Source organism: Lepisosteus oculatus, unplaced genomic scaffold (assembly GCF_040954835.1).
Source record: "Lepisosteus oculatus isolate fLepOcu1 unplaced genomic scaffold, fLepOcu1.hap2 HAP2_SCAFFOLD_67, whole genome shotgun sequence".
NCBI lineage: Eukaryota > Metazoa > Chordata > Actinopteri > Semionotiformes > Lepisosteidae > Lepisosteus > Lepisosteus oculatus.
Window position 1 is genome coordinate 674,866 of NW_027168224.1, and position 20,916 is coordinate 695,781.

The 20,916-nt window shown below is 52.5% G+C and overlaps 8 non-coding genes across 8 annotated transcripts; 4 read left to right on the forward strand and 4 right to left on the reverse strand.

Annotated features, from left to right (window-relative positions):
• Window positions 1-2,949: 2,949 nt before the first annotated feature.
• Window positions 2,950-3,121, forward strand: LOC138233340 (U1 spliceosomal RNA). Its single transcript, XR_011187457.1, has one exon. It is a non-coding gene; the product is annotated as a U1 spliceosomal RNA (small nuclear RNA).
• A 636-nt stretch (window positions 3,122-3,757) lies between these two features.
• On the reverse strand, window positions 3,758-3,876 carry LOC138233421 (5S ribosomal RNA). Its single transcript, XR_011187532.1, has one exon. It is a non-coding gene; the product is annotated as a 5S ribosomal RNA (ribosomal RNA).
• Window positions 3,877-9,091: 5,215 nt separating this feature from the next.
• On the forward strand, window positions 9,092-9,261 carry LOC138233449 (U1 spliceosomal RNA). Its single transcript, XR_011187558.1, has one exon. It is a non-coding gene; the product is annotated as a U1 spliceosomal RNA (small nuclear RNA).
• Window positions 9,262-9,897: 636 nt separating this feature from the next.
• Window positions 9,898-10,016, reverse strand: LOC138233448 (5S ribosomal RNA). Its single transcript, XR_011187557.1, has one exon. It is a non-coding gene; the product is annotated as a 5S ribosomal RNA (ribosomal RNA).
• Window positions 10,017-11,823: 1,807 nt separating this feature from the next.
• On the forward strand, window positions 11,824-11,987 carry LOC138233435 (U1 spliceosomal RNA). Its single transcript, XR_011187546.1, has one exon. It is a non-coding gene; the product is annotated as a U1 spliceosomal RNA (small nuclear RNA).
• A 636-nt stretch (window positions 11,988-12,623) lies between these two features.
• LOC138233337 (5S ribosomal RNA) lies at window positions 12,624-12,742 on the reverse strand. Its single transcript, XR_011187455.1, has one exon. It is a non-coding gene; the product is annotated as a 5S ribosomal RNA (ribosomal RNA).
• A 7,004-nt stretch (window positions 12,743-19,746) lies between these two features.
• On the forward strand, window positions 19,747-19,916 carry LOC138233450 (U1 spliceosomal RNA). Its single transcript, XR_011187559.1, has one exon. It is a non-coding gene; the product is annotated as a U1 spliceosomal RNA (small nuclear RNA).
• Window positions 19,917-20,552: 636 nt separating this feature from the next.
• Window positions 20,553-20,671, reverse strand: LOC138233418 (5S ribosomal RNA). The gene has a single exon (XR_011187529.1). It is a non-coding gene; the product is annotated as a 5S ribosomal RNA (ribosomal RNA).
• Window positions 20,672-20,916: the final 245 nt, after the last annotated feature.

Sequence of the window (20,916 nt, forward strand, 5' to 3'; positions counted from 1 at the left end):
AAAGTTGTTGGGGTCACTCTTCAGCCTGTCTTCTTCTCAGATCATCAGGCTTTAGGGTGTAGAGTGGAACTCCAGGGCGGGACTGTCTTTGGCCCAGGCCTCTGGAAACTCAACACAAAGCTGCTAGAGAACGAGGGGGTAGTATCCCGCTACAAGGAGAAACTATCACAGTGGCTGTCCTTGCAGTGTCTGTACGGGTCAGTAGGAGAGTGGTGGGAGGAGGTGAAGGTGAGGACAACGGCCTTTTTCATGGCTGAGGGAAGGAAGGCTGCTGCCAGACGGAGAGGAGTGCTAGCCAGGAAACAGAGGCAGCTGCAGCGTCTCTACACGATGCTGCACAGTGGCTTCGATGTGCTCGAGGATATCGCCCTTTTAAAAAAGGACATCCGGAGCATAGCCGAAGAAAGTAGTCGAGGAGTGCTGTTAAGAAGCAGAGTGCAGTTCTTGGAAGAAAATGAGAAGTGTACTCGCTTCTTTTTCAGGAAAGTGGTAGGCTCCAAGACTGTCATGGAAAGTGTAGTTGATGAGGAGGGACGAGAGAGAACAGAGCCGAGTGCTATCCTCTCCTGCACCGAGGCCTTCTACTCAAGACTGTACAGCTCTACAGAGGTAAAGGATGAAGATATTCATTTTTTTACCTCAAAGCTAGAAAACATTTTGAGTGAAGAAGATAGGGAAGTACTTGAGAGGGATTTGACAGTAGAAGAGCTGAGACAGGCTATGGAGAGCTTACAGAAGGGGAAAACTCCGGGTGCTGACGGGCTCCCTAAAGAATTTTATTGCACCTTTTGGGATCTGCTTCAGGATCCGCTACTGCTCCTATTCGAGGAAAGCTACAAGACAGAATTGCTGCCTGACTCCTTAAGAGAAGGCACTATCTCTCTCTTGTTTAAGAAAGGAGCAAAAAATGACATAAAGAACTGGAGACCCCTCAGCCTGTTAGGCGTGGACACTAAGATCCTGTCCAAAGCCCTTTTCCTGCGCCTACAAAATGTAGTGGCCTCACTGGTAGGGAAAGAACAGACTTGTGGGATAGCAGGACGCCTGATGAGCGACAACCTGGCCTTGTTGAGGGATGTCTGTCTGTACTCTGAGGATCGCTCCCTCCCTCTGTGCATTTTAGGTGTAGACCTAGAAAAGGCCTTTGACCGCCTAAACCGGCAGTACTTAACATCGGTACTTGAGCACATGAAGTTTGGCCCCATCATGAGAAAGTGGATTAACCTGCTGTACACAGGTAGCAACAGCAGAGTCATGGTTAATGGCAATAGATCACGCACCTTTGAAGTCTGTTCAGGGGTGAGGCAGGGCTGCCCATTATCCCCCTTGTTATTCGTTTTGGCTATGGAGCCCTTAGCCTGTGCCTTGCGCCAGGATCAGGCCATTAATGGGATACCAGTGCCTGGAAGTGGGGGAGGAGAGGTAAAGACGTCTCTATACATGGATGACGTCACCCTGCTCCTCTCTGACAATGCCTCAATTAGCAGAGCTCTGCAGTGCTGTGATCGGTTCTCTTTGGCTTCCTCCGCAAAAATTAACACATCTAAGAGTGAGATTTTTTATCAGAACTGGAGGGAGCCAAAAGAAGAACATGATCTCAGGCTGCAAGAGAAGAGAATTAAGGTCCTGGGGGTGTATTTTGGAGAAGAGATGGGAACAGTAAATTGGCAGAACAAATTGCCAATCTTAAACAAAAAACTGATGCAATGGAAGGACCGAGACCTCACCATGACAGGGAAGGTGCTGGTCATCAAAGCCGAGCTCTTGCCTGTCTTGAATTTTCTGGCTTCTACCTTCCCAATCCCACACCGTGTTGCGGCGGTGCTGAGGAGATTGATGTTTCAATTTCTATGGGGTGGGAAGCAGGAAAGACTCAGAAGGGAAATAATGTACAGGCCGCTACCCTCAGGGGGGAAGTCTGTCCCAGATATTGCTACGAAGCTGCTGTGCATTTTCCTGGCCTCTGTGCTGAGAGGCTTTGCAACAGCACCTGCAGCGCGTACCTGGACTTATTTTTCCAGGCTCTGGGTAGGTAGGGAGGTGTTCAGAGTGTGGGGTGTCAGACCCAAGCTGGACGTCCCACTCTCTGACACATGCCCTGCAATTTATGGGACAGTTAAAAGTTTTCTAAGATCTCACCCAATTGGCCATATTCCCCTCCGAGATGTCAGCGTCCAAAAACTGGAAGATTTCGTAGCACCCCAGAACAATAGGCAGACCCCTGTGGGCATTTTAACATCAGCCCAAACAAGGAAGGTGTGGAAACACACATCCTCTAAATTTCTGTGCAACATTCACAGAGATTTAGCCTGGAGTGTCGTCCACCAGTGCTTACCGGTACGAACTTTCTTGTACCGTAGGGGCCTCACCCCCAGCCCTCGCTGCGTTAGGGTGGGCTGCGGCGAGGAGGAGACTGTGACCCATCTCCTGTGGTCCTGCTTTTTTGCTAAGGCCTTCTGGGCCCAGTTTGAAGATTGGTTGCAGGCTCTCTCGCCCCAATTTACCCTGACCGCTGCTTTCGTTAGATACGGCATCTCTCCTGTCAAGCTTCCTCCTGACGTGTTTGACAGGATCTGGGCCGTGGTGAACAGTGGGAAAGACGCCCTGTGGAGAGTGAGGAACATGGGGCTGTTCAAAGGCATCGAGGTCCCAGTCAAGGCAGCAGGTAGCCTGGCCCTGTTCATCACCCGAGAGAACTATTACCTCAGAGATCTGTGGAGAGAAGGGAGGGAGGAAGCAGAAAATCTGTGGGAAATAGAGAGCATAGGTCAACATCTCAAGAAACTGTGAAAAACATTATCATGTTTAAATAAAGAATGTGATTTGCACCAGAAAAAAAGAAAATTGTTGCTATGTAACTGTTACCGTGTCAAAATGTAATGAGATGTGATCATATATACTGTTTTAAGTATGTATATTAATGTAAAGCTTTCTGATTTGTGATTTCCTGTATTTTTTTGTGAAAAGAAAATAAAGTTCTTAAAAATCGAAAAATCGGTTCACCCAGGGCGAGGCTCGGCTATTGCACTCCGGCTGTGCTGACCCCTGCGAATTCCCCAAATGTGGGAATCTCGACTGCATAATTTCTGGTAGTGGGGGACTGCGTTCGCGCTCTCCCCTGATGTGCTTGGTCCAAAATCAGATACGGGAGGGTTAGGACACCACGAGCTGCGTGGCTGCGGAAGGATCCCGGTTCGACAGGAGTGGACGCCGCTGCTGGTTCTCGCTGGCTTTTAGTTAGGGGTCCGGAGAAGCATCTCAAGCTAGTTCCACTACTCCTTCCGGACGTTCATTCCCTTTTCAAAGTCAGTCGTTTTGCTGTAGTCTGCGTTCTTTAGGCTGATTATCGAGGTTAGCCTTTATTTGGTCATGGGGGGCCTCGGTACTGTATGCTGAGTCTAAAGACAGTTTCACCCGTTTTCTGATTGCTCGGTTCTGTACCAGTGCAGACATGTCAAACAGTGAATGGCTGTACCTCTACTGTATCCGTGCTCAATGAATGAAATCGGTAACAAATGAATATATGTCTAGTTATACGAAAAACGAGTGGTTTATCGACTCATCTTCATTTGCAGATTTAGAGGCAGCTTCGATATTCGTTTTACAGACGGGTTTTTTTTTTTGAATATGGGTCACACACATGCCACAGCAACAAAACATCTCTAGAGATGAGGCTATAGATCACCTTTCCATCCTGCAGGTTTTCCTCCCAAAGCCTACGGCACCAACGGCGACCCCTGCTGGCCGGGAGAGCAAAAGCTTACAGCACCTGGTATCCCCAGGCAGTCTCCCATCCAAGTACTAACCAGGCCCGACGCTGCTTAGCTTCCGAGATCAGACGAGATCGGGCGTGTTCAGGGTGGTGTGGCCGTAAGCGAAAGCCCCGGCGCCTGACTCGCTACTTGAAGCTGTGTGTGGCGGGGGTTCCGTGCCCCCCGAGCGGGACTGAAGGATCGTTCGTGTGCAACTCTTTGGAAAGGAGCTGCTTTCCAAATCGCATTGCGTGCCTGGATGTTGGCGAATGCGCTCCCTTGTGTTGACTCGTCCCGCACTGGAGGAGGACAAACAATCTGCACGGAGGAGCACCAGGCAAGTCTTCACCAGACAAAAACCTCCAGTGCACAGCACTCTGGAAACATTTCGGGGCTTTCGCGTGTTTATTTCAGCACGTAAAGCGCACCGGTCCAACACGTCGGCCGGGCGCGCGGCGCCTCCGCCCTCTTGTGGCCTTGCGGCGTCAGAGCAAGAGGCTCCTTCTCGCTGCCCTTCCGCTGTGTTGCAGGGCCCCGAGAGGGAACCCGGAGCGCGCACTTTGTGGGGGGCGGGGGACCGCGTTCGCGCTCTGCCCCCGGTCTCTTGCGCGAGTACTAAATCTCACGGACAGGGGGGCCTCGTCATTGATTGTTACAGGTGAGACGGGGATTAGGAGGAGACCCCGACTGATGGGTAAAGGGGAGCACTAACACCAGAGGGACACCCCCGGCGTCTCTTTTTGAGAGACGCCCTGGGGTTTCCTAATGGCCAAGGGGGGTCGGGACCTCGGTTTGACGCCTCCCCCGAAGGACGGCGCCTGTTTGTGCAGCAGAGTGTCGCCATCAGGAGGCTGGGGCGTAAGAGAGCCACACAGCCCGCAGGGTGAGCGCTCCCTACTGGTCCCAGTCACACCTCTTGCAGGAGCAGCAGCAACCGGAGCTTTTCCGGGGTGGAATCTCCCATCCGGGTGCCGGCCAGGCTCACACCTGCTGGGCTGCCCCGGGGGTGAGCCCAGTCGAGAGTCGCAGGGCCAGATCTAGTCACCGGGGAGAAACGATACAAGTGAAGGATTGCTCGGCTCTCGGCACTTGAAAAGACCGACAAATGTCTCGTTCCCGCCGGAGCTGAATGTACCCGCATGTGTGGTGTCGTCTTCTTCCCCCGCCCCGCTGTGTTTGCTGTATTGTCTCTGAAGCCGGCCCCCCCGAGACGAGACGGGCTGTTCCTGTGCCCCAATTAACACTTTACAGGTGCCATTCCCCGGCATTGTGGCCATTGTCGGTGCTCACACGCGATAAGATAAGGCGGAGGAGAGCGGGGCATGCCCAGCGGCAGACATTCAAGGAGGGGGCAGTGCGAGGTGAGGTGAGGTGCGACACGCCGGAGCCCCGACGCAGCTAATGCGGAGCACTTGTTGGACTGGCATCGAAAGGACGTGTGCGCACGGAGCGAGCCTTCCCTGCGGCGGAGCGCGGGAACTTTCTCCCCCCCTCCCGCTGCAGGAGTTGTGTGCACTGCAGCGGTGCCGAGAGAAAAGCACAGAAGGCAGCAGGCTCTGGAGAGCAGGTAAGAGACGGAGCCTTGTGGGCAGGCGAGCAGGCCCGTTTTTTGGAAATTGCTGAAAAGGTTTGTTCGGTGTGTGGCAGGCGCACGTCGCGAGCTTGCGTGGCGATCTGCCGGTCTGGAGTTATGCAAATGAGGCCGAATTGCATCCCGGGACATGCTGCGAATGCGCAACGGCGACTGCAGATGTGTAGGAAACGGCGCGCTCGTTTTCTCGTTTTGCCCACACTTTTGAGTGTTAGTGTGGCGTGTGAGTGTGTGAAAGAGTGGGCCCAGCAGGAGGCGGTGGCGTGCGGGGCGAGGAGGTGGCCTAGGCTGCGCGATTTGTGCTGTGGGTGCGGGCCGCTTGCAGGGGCCTGTTTAACTCATACTTACCTGGCAGGGGAGATACCTTGATCAAGAAGGAGGCGTGGCCATTCTTTTCAAAGGATGGGCATTCAAATTGAAAAGTATTCAGAGGGTCATAGATGGCAGGTTGCTGTGTGTGGATGTGGAATGGGGGACCGTTAACCTGCGGCTAATCAATGTGTATTGCCCTACTGACGTAGGAGGAAGGGTGGAGCTACTCAAGGCACTCTCCCCCCTATTGTTATGCAGCACAGACGTGATAGTGGGAGGGGATTTTAATTGTATCTTAGAGCACACAGACAGGCAGTCTAGCTCGCCGATAAAATTGGATTCCAGCTCACTGGCCCTGCAAAACTTAGTTCAAGACTTTAAACTCTCAGACACATATAGATGTATATATCCCACAACAGCAGGATATACATGGTCAGGGAGGAATAGCAGCTCCAGAATTGACTATTGCTTTGTCTCAGAGAGAGTGAAAGTTGTTGGGGTCACTCTTCAGCCTGTCTTCTTCTCAGATCATCAGGCTTTAGGGTGTAGAGTGGAACTCCAGGGCGGGACTGTCTTTGGCCCAGGCCTCTGGAAACTCAACACAAAGCTGCTAGAGAACGAGGGGGTAGTATCCCGCTACAAGGAGAAACTATCACAGTGGCTGTCCTTGCAGTGTCTGTACGGGTCAGTAGGAGAGTGGTGGGAGGAGGTGAAGGTGAGGACAAAGGCCTTTTTCATGGCTGAGGGAAGGAAGGCTGCTGCCAGACGGAGAGGAGTGCTAGCCAGGAAACAGAGGCAGCTGCAGCGTCTCTACACGATGCTGCACAGTGGCTTCGATGTGCTCGAGGATATCGCCCTTTTAAAAAAGGACATCCGGAGCATAGCCGAAGAAAGTAGTCGAGGAGTGCTGTTAAGAAGCAGAGTGCAGTTCTTGGAAGAAAATGAGAAGTGTACTTGCTTCTTTTTCAGGAAAGTGGTAGGCTCCAAGACTGTCATGGAAAGTGTAGTTGATGAGGAGGGACGAGAGAGAACAGAGCCGAGTGCTATCCTCTCCTGCACCGAGGCCTTCTACTCAAGACTGTACAGCTCTACAGAGGTAAAGGATGAAGATATTCATTTTTTTACCTCAAAGCTAGAAAACATTTTGAGTGAAGAAGATAGGGAAGTACTTGAGAGGGATTTGACAGTAGAAGAGCTGAGACAGGCTATGGAGAGCTTACAGAAGGGGAAAACTCCGGGTGCTGACGGGCTCCCTAAAGAATTTTATTGCACCTTTTGGGATCTGCTTCAGGATCCGCTACTGCTCCTATTCGAGGAAAGCTACAAGACAGAATTGCTGCCTGACTCCTTAAGAGAAGGCACTATCTCTCTCTTGTTTAAGAAAGGAGCAAAAAATGACATAAAGAACTGGAGACCCCTCAGCCTGTTAGGCGTGGACACTAAGATCCTGTCCAAAGCCCTTTTCCTGCGCCTACAAAATGTAGTGGCCTCACTGGTAGGGAAAGAACAGACTTGTGGGATAGCAGGACGCCTGATGAGCGACAACCTGGCCTTGTTGAGGGATGTCTGTCTGTACTCTGAGGATCGCTCCCTCCCTCTGTGCATTTTAGGTGTAGACCTAGAAAAGGCCTTTGACCGCCTAAACCGGCAGTACTTAACATCGGTACTTGAGCACATGAAGTTTGGCCCCATCATGAGAAAGTGGATTAACCTGCTGTACACAGGTAGCAACAGCAGAGTCATGGTTAATGGCAATAGATCACGCACCTTTGAAGTCTGTTCAGGGGTGAGGCAGGGCTGCCCATTATCCCCCTTGTTATTCGTTTTGGCTATGGAGCCCTTAGCCTGTGCCTTGCGCCAGGATCAGGCCATTAATGGGATACCAGTGCCTGGAAGTGGGGGAGGAGAGGTAAAGACATCTCTATACATGGATGACGTCACCCTGCTCCTCTCTGACAATGCCTCAATTAGCAGAGCTCTGCAGTGCTGTGATCGGTTCTCTTTGGCTTCCTCCGCAAAAATTAACACATCTAAGAGTGAGATTTTTTATCAGAACTGGAGGGAGCCAAAAGAAGGACATGATCTCAGGCTGCAAGAGAAGAGAATTAAGGTCCTGGGGGTGTATTTTGGAGAAGAGATGGGAACAGTAAATTGGCAGAACAAATTGCCAATCTTAAACAAAAAACTGATGCAATGGAAGGACCGAGACCTCACCATGACAGGGAAGGTGCTGGTCATCAAAGCCGAGCTCTTGCCTGTCTTGAATTTTCTGGCTTCTACCTTCCCAATCCCACACCGTGTTGCGGCGGTGCTGAGGAGATTGATGTTTCAATTTCTATGGGGTGGGAAGCAGGAAAGACTCAGAAGGGAAATAATGTACAGGCCGCTACCCTCAGGGGGGAAGTCTGTCCCAGATATTGCTACGAAGCTGCTGTGCATTTTCCTGGCCTCTGTGCTGAGAGGCTTTGCAACAGCACCTGCAGCGCGTACCTGGACTTATTTTTCCAGGCTCTGGGTAGGTAGGGAGGTGTTCAGAGTGTGGGGTGTCAGACCCAAGCTGGACGTCCCACTCTCTGACACATGCCCTGCAATTTATGGGACAGTTAAAAGTTTTCTAAGATCTCACCCAATTGGCCATATTCCCCTCCGAGATGTCAGCGTCCAAAAACTGGAAGATTTCGTAGCACCCCAGAACAATAGGCAGACCCCTGTGGGCATTTTAACATCAGCCCAAACAAGGAAGGTGTGGAAACACACATCCTCTAAATTTCTGTGCAACATTCACAGAGATTTAGCCTGGAGTGTCGTCCACCAGTGCTTACCGGTACGAACTTTCTTGTACCGTAGGGGCCTCACCCCCAGCCCTCGCTGCGTTAGGGTGGGCTGCGGCGAGGAGGAGACTGTGACCCATCTCCTGTGGTCCTGCTTTTTTGCTAAGGCCTTCTGGGCCCAGTTTGAAGATTGGTTGCAGGCTCTCTCGCCCCAATTTACCCTGACCGCTGCTTTCGTTAGATACGGCATCTCTCCTGTCAAGCTTCCTCCTGACGTGTTTGACAGGATCTGGGCCGTGGTGAACAGTGGGAAAGACGCCCTGTGGAGAGTGAGGAACATGGGGCTGTTCAAAGGCATCGAGGTCCCAGTCAAGGCAGCAGGTAGCCTGGCCCTGTTCATCACCCGAGAGAACTATTACCTCAGAGATCTGTGGAGAGAAGGGAGGGAGGAAGCAGAAAATCTGTGGGAAATAGAGAGCATAGGTCAACATCTCAAGAAACTGTGAAAAACATTATCATGTTTAAATAAAGAATGTGATTTGCACCAGAAAAAAAGAAAATTGTTGCTATGTAACTGTTACCGTGTCAAAATGTAATGAGATGTGATCATATATACTGTTTTAAGTATGTATATTAATGTAAAGCTTTCTGATTTGTGATTTCCTGTATTTTTTTGTGAAAAGAAAATAAAGTTCTTAAAAATCGAAATCGGTTCACCCAGGGCGAGGCTCGGCCATTGCACTCCGGCTGTGCTGACCCCTGCGAATTCCCCAAATGTGGGAATCTCGACTGCATAATTTCTGGTAGTGGGGGACTGCGTTCGCGCTCTCCCCTGATGTGCTTGGTCCAAAATCAGATACGGGAGGGTTAGGACACCACGAGCTGCGTGGCTGCGGAAGGATCCCGGTTCGACAGGAGTGGACGCCGCTGCTGGTTCTCGCTGGCTTTTAGTTAGGGGTCCGGAGAAGCATCTCAAGCTAGTTCCACTACTCCTTCCGGACGTTCATTCCCTTTTCAAAGTCAGTCGTTTTGCTGTAGTCTGCGTTCTTTAGGCTGATTATCGAGGTTAGCCTTTATTTGGTCATGGGGGGCCTCGGTACTGTATGCTGAGTCTAAAGACAGTTTCACCCGTTTTCTGATTGCTCGGTTCTGTACCAGTGCAGACATGTCAAACAGTGAATGGCTGTACCTCTACTGTATCCGTGCTCAATGAATGAAATCGGTAACAAATGAATATATGTCTAGTTATACGAAAAACGAGTGGTTTATCGACTCATCTTCATTTGCAGATTTAGAGGCAGCTTCGATATTCGTTTTACAGACGGGTTTTTTTTTTTGAATATGGGTCACACACATGCCACAGCAACAAAACATCTCTAGAGATGAGGCTATAGATCACCTTTCCATCCTGCAGGTTTTCCTCCCAAAGCCTACGGCACCAACGGCGACCCCTGCTGGCCGGGAGAGCAAAAGCTTACAGCACCTGGTATTCCCAGGCAGTCTCCCATCCAAGTACTAACCAGGCCCGACGCTGCTTAGCTTCCGAGATCAGACGAGATCGGGCGTGTTCAGGGTGGTGTGGCCGTAAGCGAAAGCCCCGGCGCCTGACTCGCTACTTGAAGCTGTGTGTGGCGGGGGTTCCGTGCCCCCCGAGCGGGACTGAAGGATCGTTCGTGTGCAACTCTTTGGAAAGGAGCTGCTTTCCAAATCGCATTGCGTGCCTGGATGTTGGCGAATGCGCTCCCTTGTGTTGACTCGTCCCGCACTGGAGGAGGACAAACAATCTGCACGGAGGAGCACCAGGCAAGTCTTCACCAGACAAAAACCTCCAGTGCACAGCACTCTGGAAACATTTCGGGGCTTTCGCGTGTTTATTTCAGCACGTAAAGCGCACCGGTCCAACACGTCGGCCGGGCGCGCGGCGCCTCCGCCCTCTTGTGGCCTTGCGGCGTCAGAGCAAGAGGCTCCTTCTCGCTGCCCTTCCGCTGTGTTGCAGGGCCCCGAGAGGGAACCCGGAGCGCGCACTTTGTGGGGGGCGGGGGACCGCGTTCGCGCTCTGCCCCCGGTCTCTTGCGCGAGTACTAAATCTCACGGACAGGGGGGCCTCGTCATTGATTGTTACAGGTGAGACGGGGATTAGGAGGAGACCCCGACTGATGGGTAAAGGGGAGCACTAACACCAGAGGGACACCCCCGGCGTCTCTTTTTGAGAGACGCCCTGGGGTTTCCTAATGGCCAAGGAGGGTCGGGACCTCGGTTTGACGCCTCCCCCGAAGGACGGCGCCTGTTTGTGCAGCAGAGTGTCGCCATCAGGAGGCTGGGGCGTAAGAGAGCCACACAGCCCGCAGGGTGAGCGCTCCCTACTGGTCCCAGTCACACCTCTTGCAGGAGCAGCAGCAACCGGAGCTTTTCCGGGGTGGAATCTCCCATCCGGGTGCCGGCCAGGCTCACACCTGCTGGGCTGCCCCGGGGGTGAGCCCAGTCGAGAGTCGCAGGGCCAGATCTAGTCACCGGGGAGAAACGATACAAGTGAAGGATTGCTCGGCTCTCGGCACTTGAAAAGACCGACAAATGTCTCGTTCCCGCCGGAGCTGAATGTACCCGCATGTGTGGTGTCGTCTTCTTCCCCCGCCCCGCTGTGTTTGCTGTATTGTCTCTGAAGCCGGCCCCCCCGAGACGAGACGGGCTGTTCCTGTGCCCCAATTAACACTTTACAGGTGCCATTCCCCGGCATTGTGGCCATTGTCGGTGCTCACACGCGATAAGATAAGGCGGAGGAGAGCGGGGCATGCCCAGCGGCAGACATTCAAGGAGGGGGCAGTGCGAGGTGAGGTGAGGTGCGACACGCCGGAGCCCCGACGCAGCTAATGCGGAGCACTTGTTGGACTGGCATCGAAAGGACGTGTGCGCACGGAGCGAGCCTTCCCTGCGGCGGAGCGCGGGAACTTTCTCCCCCCCTCCCGCTGCAGGAGTTGTGTGCACTGCAGCGGTGCCGAGAGAAAAGCACAGAAGGCAGCAGGCTCTGGAGAGCAGGTAAGAGACGGAGCCTTGTGGGCAGGCGAGCAGGCCCGTTTTTTGGAAATTGCTGAAAAGGTTTGTTCGGTGTGTGGCAGGCGCACGTCGCGAGCTTGCGTGGCGATCTGCCGGTCTGGAGTTATGCAAATGAGGCCGAATTGCATCCCGGGACATGCTGCGAATGCGCAACGGCGACTGCAGATGTGTAGGAAACGGCGCGCTCGTTTTCTCGTTTTGCCCACACTTTTGAGTGTTAGTGTGGCGTGTGAGTGTGTGAAAGAGTGGGCCCAGCAGGAGGCGGTGGCGTGCGGGGCGAGGAGGTGGCCTAGGCTGCGCGATTTGTGCTGTGGGTGCGGGCCGCTTGCAGGGGCCTGTTTAACTCATACTTACCTGGCAGGGGAGATACCTTGATCAAGAAGGAGGTTCACCCAGGGCGAGGCTCGGCCATTGCACTCCGGCTGTGCTGACCCCTGCGAATTCCCCAAATGTGGGAATCTCGACTGCATAATTTCTGGTAGTGGGGGACTGCGTTCGCGCTCTCCCCTGATGTGCTTGGTCCAAAATCAGATACGGGAGGGTTAGGACACCACGAGCTGCGTGGCTGCGGAAGGATCCCGGTTCGACAGGAGTGGACGCCGCTGCTGGTTCTCGCTGGCTTTTAGTTAGGGGTCCGGAGAAGCATCTCAAGCTAGTTCCACTACTCCTTCCGGACGTTCATTCCCTTTTCAAAGTCAGTCGTTTTGCTGTAGTCTGCGTTCTTTAGGCTGATTATCGAGGTTAGCCTTTATTTGGTCATGGGGGGCCTCGGTACTGTATGCTGAGTCTAAAGACAGTTTCACCCGTTTTCTGATTGCTCGGTTCTGTACCAGTGCAGACATGTCAAACAGTGAATGGCTGTACCTCTACTGTATCCGTGCTCAATGAATGAAATCGGTAACAAATGAATATATGTCTAGTTATACGAAAAACGAGTGGTTTATCGACTCATCTTCATTTGCAGATTTAGAGGCAGCTTCGATATTCGTTTTACAGACGGGTTTTTTTTTTTGAATATGGGTCACACACATGCCACAGCAACAAAACATCTCTAGAGATGAGGCTGTAGATCACCTTTCCATCCTGCAGGTTTTCCTCCCAAAGCCTACGGCACCAACGGCGACCCCTGCTGGCCGGGAGAGCAAAAGCTTACAGCACCTGGTATTCCCAGGCAGTCTCCCATCCAAGTACTAACCAGGCCCGACGCTGCTTAGCTTCCGAGATCAGACGAGATCGGGCGTGTTCAGGGTGGTGTGGCCGTAAGCGAAAGCCCTGGCGCCTGACTCGCTACTTGAAGCTGTGTGTGGCGGGGGTTCCGTGCCCCCCGAGCGGGACTGAAGGATCGTTCGTGTGCAACTCTTTGGAAAGGAGCTGCTTTCCAAATCGCATTGCGTGCCTGGATGTTGGCGAATGCGCTCCCTTGTGTTGACTCGTCCCGCACTGGAGGAGGACAAACAATCTGCACGGAGGAGCACCAGGCAAGTCTTCACCAGACAAAAACCTCCAGTGCACAGCACTCTGGAAACATTTCGGGGCTTTCGCGTGTTTATTTCAGCACGTAAAGCGCACCGGTCCAACACGTCGGCCGGGCGCGCGGCGCCTCCGCCCTCTTGTGGCCTTGCGGCGTCAGAGCAAGAGGCTCCTTCTCGCTGCCCTTCCGCTGTGTTGCAGGGCCCCGAGAGGGAACCCGGAGCGCGCACTTTGTGGGGGGCGGGGGACCGTGTTCGCGCTCTGCCCCCGGTCTCTTGCGCGAGTACTAAATCTCACGGACAGGGGGGCCTCGTCATTGATTGTTACAGGTGAGACGGGGATTAGGAGGAGACCCCGACTGATGGGTAAAGGGGAGCACTAACACCAGAGGGACACCCCCGGCGTCTCTTTTTGAGAGACGCCCTGGGGTTTCCTAATGGCCAAGGGGGGTCGGGACCTCGGTTTGACGCCTCCCCCGAAGGACGGCGCCTGTTTGTGCAGCAGAGTGTCGCCATCAGGAGGCTGGGGCGTAAGAGAGCCACACAGCCCGCAGGGTGAGCGCTCCCTACTGGTCCCAGTCACACCTCTTGCAGGAGCAGCAGCAACCGGAGCTTTTCCGGGGTGGAATCTCCCATCCGGGTGCCGGCCAGGCTCACACCTGCTGGGCTGCCCCGGGGGTGAGCCCAGTCGAGAGTCGCAGGGCCAGATCTAGTCACCGGGGAGAAACGATACAAGTGAAGGATTGCTCGGCTCTCGGCACTTGAAAAGACCGACAAATGTCTCGTTCCCGCCGGAGCTGAATGTACCCGCATGTGTGGTGTCGTCTTCTTCCCCCGCCCCGCTGTGTTTGCTGTATTGTCTCTGAAGCCGGCCCCCCCGAGACGAGACGGGCTGTTCCTGTGCCCCAATTAACACTTTACAGGTGCCATTCCCCGGCATTGTGGCCATTGTCGGTGCTCACACGCGATAAGATAAGGCGGAGGAGAGCGGGGCATGCCCAGCGGCAGACATTCAAGGAGGGGGCAGTGCGAGGTGAGGTGAGGTGCGACACGCCGGAGCCCCGACGCAGCTAATGCGGAGCACTTGTTGGACTGGCATCGAAAGGACGTGTGCGCACGGAGCGAGCCTTCCCTGCGGCGGAGCGCGGGAACTTTCTCCCCCCCTCCCGCTGCAGGAGTTGTGTGCACTGCAGCGGTGCCGAGAGAAAAGCACAGAAGGCAGCAGGCTCTGGAGAGCAGGTAAGAGACGGAGCCTTGTGGGCAGGCGAGCAGGCCCGTTTTTTGGAAATTGCTGAAAAGGTTTGTTCGGTGTGTGGCAGGCGCACGTCGCGAGCTTGCGTGGCGATCTGCCGGTCTGGAGTTATGCAAATGAGGCCGAATTGCATCCCGGGACATGCTGCGAATGCGCAACGGCGACTGCAGATGTGTAGGAAACGGCGCGCTCGTTTTCTCGTTTTGCCCACACTTTTGAGTGTTAGTGTGGCGTGTGAGTGTGTGAAAGAGTGGGCCCAGCAGGAGGCGGTGGCGTGCGGGGCGGGGAGGTGGCCTAGGCTGCGCGATTTGTGCTGTGGGTGCGGGCCGCTTGCAGGGGCCTGTTTAACTCATACTTACCTGGCAGGGGAGATACCTTGATCAAGAAGGAGGTTCACCCAGGGGAGGTTCACCCAGGGGAGGTTCACCCAGGGGAGATACCTTGATCAGCCTGTAGGTGGAGTAGTTGGATTGTTTTTCTTTTGTTGGAAGCAGCTTTCGATTTGCAGTTTTTGAAATGGCAACCTTTGGATCCCGTAAGAATGCTGTACGTTTTGAGCTCTTGGATGACCTCTTCATGGATCGTATGCAGTTCAGCAGAAAAGTGTTACAGAAGGAACTTGGCTTTGAACCTCGGCACTTGGATTTCATCTTCGCTCTCCCAGGTCAGAAAGCATTTGAGGTTGTATTTGCTACCTATCCTCTGTTTGAACAATGCGTGGATGTGTTTGAGGCAAAAAGAGGCAAAGTTCCTGCACTTGAGAAGATCAACTTGCAGCCTCTGACACAGAGAGAGAGGAAAACGGTGCATGTTGTTATGTTCTCGGAACTGGCAAAGACGGAGGACATTCACACCTGGCTTAACCAGTACTGCACCGTCCACCATGGAACTGAGGTTAGAGATGTTGATGGTATAAAAACAGGAGCAAGGAAATTCGAGGTTCGCTTGCTACCGGACAGCGTAAATGGAGGCTTAAGGCACCTGCCCTCTACAATCCGGCTGGGCGCCTGCAATGGCTATGTGTTTTATGTGGGACAACCAAAGGTGTGTCGGCGCTGTGGTGCTGTGGGACACCTGGCATCGTCCTGCACTGTGAAATGCTGCAAGACCTGTGGCAAACAGGGACATTTAGCCTCTGACTGTTCAATGCTGCCAAAGTGCAATTTATGTGGCTCGGAAGGACACGTTTTTAAGAACTGCCCTCACGCCTACGCCAATAAACTCAAAATGAGAAAGGATGAGGCAGTGCTTGTTTCAGCCAAACCGGCCCGAAAATCCAAAGCAAACAACAAGTCAAACAAAGAACCCTTGTTGGACAAAGACTCTCAGCCTCCAGCCAGGATCAGTCCTGCTGTGGCTCCGGGGCTGGTGGAAGAGAAATCCACTACGCCCCCACAACCGCAGACTGCACCAGACAAGCACGAGGGTTTGAAAACCCCCGAGAACAGCGAGGACCCCTCCCCCACTCCTGCTCCTCAGAACGAGGGCCAGTGTGGGGCCCCCCGGTGGAGCGGGTCCAGCGAGGATACCCAGGATTCAGCGGAGCTGCTTTTCTCAGACTCTGCAAGTGCTACAGATGCCCTCCTCTCCTCCATCCAGTCCATCACGGAGGATCTGCAGCAGCTGGTGGGTGAGGGGGAAGAGGAGACTGGTGCATCGGCTGCACCCCTTTCCCCTCAGTGCTCCCAGGAGCTGGACTTGAGGAAAAGAAAAAATGACTCTGTTTTCTCCCCGAGCGAGGAGGAAGGAGAGCATGGCGATGGGGACAGCTGGAACCTCTCCACCCCTCCCTCTACCCCCTTCCTTGAAATGGACTCTGTGAACGCTTTTACTGCTGCCACCCTGATGAAGGCTCATTCAGAGGATGGCTGGCAGGAAATTGGTAAGAAGAAAAAGAAAAAGAAAAAGGTAACAGGTGAGACCGAAGAGAAATGTGTTTTGTAAAGACTGGTTCCACTTTCTTATGTAATATGGCTCTTAACATAATTTCTCTTAACACAAGAGGTATCAATGACAGAGTTAAATGCCAGTCTGTCTTTGATTACCTCCAGCAGAGAGAGGGAGATGTGTTGATGTTGCAGGAGTGTGCTTTAGCCTATCAAGAGAGGTATAAAAGTTTTGAAGATAGGTGGGATAAAGGGCCTTCTGTTTGGTCAGGGGACAATAACAACAGAGCCTCTGGCGTGGCCATTCTTTTCAAAGGATGGGCATTCAAATTGAAAAGTATTCAGAGGGTCATAGATGGCAGGTTGCTGTGTGTGGATGTGGAATGGGGGACCGTTAACCTGCGGCTAATCAATGTGTATTGCCCTACTGACGTAGGAGGAAGGGTGGAGCTACTCAAGGCACTCTCCCCCCTATTGTTATGCAGCACAGACGTGATAGTGGGAGGGGATTTTAATTGTATCTTAGAGCACACAGACAGGCAGTCTAGCTCGCCGATAAAATTGGATTCCAGCTCACTGGCCCTGCAAAACTTAGTTCAAGACTTTAAACTCTCAGACACATATAGATGTATATATCCCACAACAGCAGGATATACATGGTCAGGGAGGAATAGCAGCTCCAGAATTGACTATTGCTTTGTCTCAGAGAGAGTGAAAGTTGTTGGGGTCACTCTTCAGCCTGTCTTCTTCTCAGATCATCAGGCTTTAGGGTGTAGAGTGGAACTCCAGGGCGGGACTGTCTTTGGCCCAGGCCTCTGGAAACTCAACACAAAGCTGCTAGAGAACGAGGGGGTAGTATCCCGCTACAAGGAGAAACTATCACAGTGGCTGTCCTTGCAGTGTCTGTACGGGTCAGTAGGAGAGTGGTGGGAGGAGGTGAAGGTGAGGACAAAGGCCTTTTTCATGGCTGAGGGAAGGAAGGCTGCTGCCAGACGGAGAGGAGTGCTAGCCAGGAAACAGAGGCAGCTGCAGCGTCTCTACACGATGCTGCACAGTGGCTTCGATGTGCTCGAGGATATCGCCCTTTTAAAAAAGGACATCCGGAGCATAGCCGAAGAAAGTAGTCGAGGAGTGCTGTTAAGAAGCAGAGTGCAGTTCTTGGAAGAAAATGAGAAGTGTACTCGCTTCTTTTTCAGGAAAGTGGTAGGCTCCAAGACTGTCATGGAAAGTGTAGTTGATGAGGAGGGACGAGAGAGAACAGAGCCGAGTGCTATCCTCTCCTGCACCGAGGCCTTCTACTCAAGACTGTACAGCTCTACAGAGGTAAAGGATGAAGATATTCATTTTTTTACCTCAAAGCTAGAAAACATTTTGAGTGAAGAAGATAGGGAAGTACTTGAGAGGGATTTGACAGTAGAAGAGCTGAGACAGGCTATGGAGAGCTTACAGAAGGGGAAAACTCCGGGTGCTGACGGGCTCCCTAAAGAATTTTATTGCACCTTTTGGGATCTGCTTCAGGATCCGCTACTGCTCCTATTCGAGGAAAGCTACAAGACAGAATTGCTGCCTGACTCCTTAAGAGAAGGCACTATCTCTCTCTTGTTTAAGAAAGGAGCAAAAAATGACATAAAGAACTGGAGACCCCTCAGCCTGTTAGGCGTGGACACTAAGATCCTGTCCAAAGCCCTTTTCCTGCGCCTACAAAATGTAGTGGCCTCACTGGTAGGGAAAGAACAGACTTGTGGGATAGCAGGACGCCTGATGAGCGACAACCTGGCCTTGTTGAGGGATGTCTGTCTGTACTCTGAGGATCGCTCCCTCCCTCTGTGCATTTTAGGTGTAGACCTAGAAAAGGCCTTTGACCGCCTAAACCGGCAGTACTTAACATCGGTACTTGAGCACATGAAGTTTGGCCCCATCATGAGAAAGTGGATTAACCTGCTGTACACAGGTAGCAACAGCAGAGTCATGGTTAATGGCAATAGATCACGCACCTTTGAAGTCTGTTCAGGGGTGAGGCAGGGCTGCCCATTATCCCCCTTGTTATTCGTTTTGGCTATGGAGCCCTTAGCCTGTGCCTTGCGCCAGGATCAGGCCATTAATGGGATACCAGTGCCTGGAAGTGGGGGAGGAGAGGTAAAGACATCTCTATACATGGATGACGTCACCCTGCTCCTCTCTGACAATGCCTCAATTAGCAGAGCTCTGCAGTGCTGTGATCGGTTCTCTTTGGCTTCCTCCGCAAAAATTAACACATCTAAGAGTGAGATTTTTTATCAGAACTGGAGGGAGCCAAAAGAAGGACATGATCTCAGGCTGCAAGAGAAGAGAATTAAGGTCCTGGGGGTGTATTTTGGAGAAGAGATGGGAACAGTAAATTGGCAGAACAAATTGCCAATCTTAAACAAAAAACTGATGCAATGGAAGGACCGAGACCTCACCATGACAGGGAAGGTGCTGGTCATCAAAGCCGAGCTCTTGCCTGTCTTGAATTTTCTGGCTTCTACCTTCCCAATCCCACACCGTGTTGCGGCGGTGCTGAGGAGATTGATGTTTCAATTTCTATGGGGTGGGAAGCAGGAAAGACTCAGAAGGGAAATAATGTACAGGCCGCTACCCTCAGGGGGGAAGTCTGTCCCAGATATTGCTACGAAGCTGCTGTGCATTTTCCTGGCCTCTGTGCTGAGAGGCTTTGCAACAGCACCTGCAGCGCGTACCTGGACTTATTTTTCCAGGCTCTGGGTAGGTAGGGAGGTGTTCAGAGTGTGGGGTGTCAGACCCAAGCTGGACGTCCCACTCTCTGACACATGCCCTGCAATTTATGGGACAGTTAAAAGTTTTCTAAGATCTCACCCAATTGGCCATATTCCCCTCCGAGATGTCAGCGTCCAAAAACTGGAAGATTTCGTAGCACCCCAGAACAATAGGCAGACCCCTGTGGGCATTTTAACATCAGCCCAAACAAGGAAGGTGTGGAAACACACATCCTCTAAATTTCTGTGCAACATTCACAGAGATTTAGCCTGGAGTGTCGTCCACCAGTGCTTACCGGTACGAACTTTCTTGTACCGTAGGGGCCTCACCCCCAGCCCTCGCTGCGTTAGGGTGGGCTGCGGCGAGGAGGAGACTGTGACCCACCTCCTGTGGTCCTGCTTTTTTGCTAAGGCCTTCTGGGCACAGTTTGAAGATTGGTTGCAGGCTCTCTCGCCCCAATTTACCCTGACCGCTGCTTTCATCATATACGGCATCTCTCCTGTCAAGCTTCCTCCTGACGTGTTTGACAGGATCTGGGCCGTGGTGAACAGTGGGAAAGACGCCCTGTGGAGAGTGAGGAACATGGGGCTGTTCAAAGGCATCGAGGTCCCAGTCAAGGCAGCAGGTAGCCTGGCCCTGTTCATCACCCGAGAGAACTATTACCTCAGAGATCTGTGGAGAGAAGGGAGGGAGGAAGCAGAAAATCTGTGGGAAATAGAGGGCATTGGACAGTATCTCAAGAAACTGTGAAAAACATTATCATGTTTAAGTAAAGAATGTGATTTGCACCAGAAAAAAAGAAATTGTTGCTATGTAACTGGTTCCGTGTCAAAATGTAATGAGATGTGATCATATATACTGTTTTAAGTATGTATATTAATGTAAAGCTTTCTGATTTGTGATTTCCTGTATTTTTTTGTGAAAAGAAAATAAAGTTCTTAAAAATCGAAATCGGTTCACCCAGGGCGAGGCTCGGCCATTGCACTCCGGCTGTGCTGACCCCTGCGAATTCCCCAAATGTGGGAATCTCGACTGCATAATTTCTGGTAGTGGGGGACTGCGTTCGCGCTCTCCCCTGATGTGCTTGGTCCAAAATCAGATACGGGAGGGTTAGGACACCACGAGCTGCGTGGCTGCGGAAGGATCCCGGTTCGACAGGAGTGGACGCCCCTGCTGGTTCTCGCTGGCTTTTAGTTAGGGGTCCGGAGAAGCATCTCAAGCTAGTTCCACTACTCCTTCCGGACGTTCATTCCCTTTTCAAAGTCAGTCGTTTTGCTGTAGTCTGCGTTCTTTAGGCTGATTATCGAGGTTAGCCTTTATTTGGTCATGGGGGGCCTCGGTACTGTATGCTGAGTCTAAAGACAGTTTCACCCGTTTTCTGATTGCTCGGTTCTGTACCAGTGCAGACATGTCAAACAGTGAATGGCTGTACCTCTACTGTATCCGTGCTCAATGAATGAAATCGGTAACAAATGAATATATGTCTAGTTATACGAAAAACGAGTGGTTTATCGACTCATCTTCATTTGCAGATTTAGAGGCAGCTTCGATATTCGTTTTACAGACGGGTTTTTTTTTTTTAATATGGGTCACACACATGCCACAGCAACAAAACATCTCTAGAGATGAGGCTATAGATCACCTTTCCATCCTGCAGGTTTTCCTCCCAAAGCCTACGGCACCAACGGCGACCCCTGCTGGCCGGGAGAGCAAAAGCTTACAGCACCTGGTATCCCCAGGCAGTCTCCCATCCAAGTACTAACCAGGCCCGACACTGCTTAGCTTCCGAGATCAGACGAGATCGGGCGTGTTCAGGGTGGTGTGGCCGTAAGCGAAAGCCCCGGCGCCTGACTCGCTACTTGAAGCTGTGTGTGGCGGGGGTTCCGTGCCCCCCGAGCGGGACTGAAGGATCGTTCGTGTGCAACTCTTTGGAAAGGAGCTGCTTTCCAAATCGCATTGCGTGCCTGGATGTTGGCGAATGCGCTCCCTTGTGTTGACTCGTCCCGCACTGGAGGAGGACAAACAATCTGCACGGAGGAGCACCAGGCAAGTCTTCACCAGACAAAAACCTCCAGTGC